Below are 1097 nucleotides of genomic sequence, written 5' to 3' on the forward strand. Positions count from 1 at the left end.
TGGGCGGCACAAACTCTGCAGGCTCTCGTAGGAAATTTTTTCTTTCCACTCGCTGGAATACACGTAGGTTCATGCTGCTTCATATCACCTGACAACCTTTTGGGTGGATCTTTACGAGGTGCTCTCCTTGCACCCCCAGGGGAAGGGCTGGACAGATTTGTCTCTGGTTCCGGAGAGCCTTCATTATTGTCATCTGTTACCCAGTCTCTCGCCACCAATAGCAGAAACTGTTTATACTTCATTTTTGCTTGTGGATTGAGGACGTTGTACACTCTAAATGAATTGAAAAGTCCACAGTTTATAAGGTACAGCACTACTTTTTTTGTCCATTTCATCGTTTTCCTTAGAATGGAACAACACGAAAGGAGTGTATCAGTCTCGTTGGTTTCCTTCCTTTCTCTGAGAGAGGGCATTTCTAAAAGTGCCAGGAACTTGAAGATGAAGACTATTCGAATGACCAAAATACAATGTAACTGCAATGCTTTATGGGTTCGTGCAATTATATAGTTTTTCGTAGATTGACCTGCACAGTTTCCACCAATGAGATCGCTTCATTCGATGTGGACAAGACAGTGTGTTGACATCTAAGGTCCATAACAGATGGCGCGTGAAAAACGAGAAAACTCGTGAGCAGTAGGAAGGTGTTAATAATATATTCACATTTTAAGGGATATTGAAAATAAAATACAAAACTTATTCAATTAATAGATTCAAATCTATCCTCTAGATTTTTCATACAAGGCAAACTTAGATTAATATTTCAGTACTAGTGGCCTGGTGCACAAAATTCATGCATAGGAGAGAGGGTGTCCATCAGCCCAGCCCACACTCTCTGCAATTTGGGACCCCTCAGGGGATGTCCAACCGCCAGTTTAGTCAAGATCAGGCCAGCAGTCAAACATCCCTCTCACAATCCAGGACTGCTGGCTCCTAACCACTCGCCTGCCTGCCTGCCTGATTGCCCCAAACCACTCTGCCTGCTGGCCTGATCACTCCCAACTGCCCCCTCCTGCTGGCCTTCTTGCCTCCAAATGCTCTTCCTGCCAGCCCACTCTCCCCCAAATGCCCACTCTGCCAGCCTGATCTTCCCCAACTGC

General features: G+C 45.4%; 1 long non-coding RNA gene across 1 annotated transcript in view; it reads left to right on the forward strand.

The window, feature by feature from the left end:
- Positions 1-529, forward strand: part of LOC106725120 — a 1007-nt gene extending 478 nt beyond the window's left edge. Inside the window, exons 2-3 of the long non-coding RNA XR_001360989.1 lie at positions 68-367; positions 518-529. This is a non-coding gene — a long non-coding RNA (uncharacterized LOC106725120). The remainder of the gene's footprint in view (positions 1-67; positions 368-517) is intronic.
- Positions 530-1097: the final 568 nt, after the last annotated feature.

This window comes from Myotis brandtii, unplaced genomic scaffold (assembly GCF_000412655.1).
Source record: "Myotis brandtii unplaced genomic scaffold, ASM41265v1 scaffold1377, whole genome shotgun sequence".
In the NCBI taxonomy this organism is placed as follows: Eukaryota; Metazoa; Chordata; class Mammalia; order Chiroptera; family Vespertilionidae; genus Myotis; species Myotis brandtii.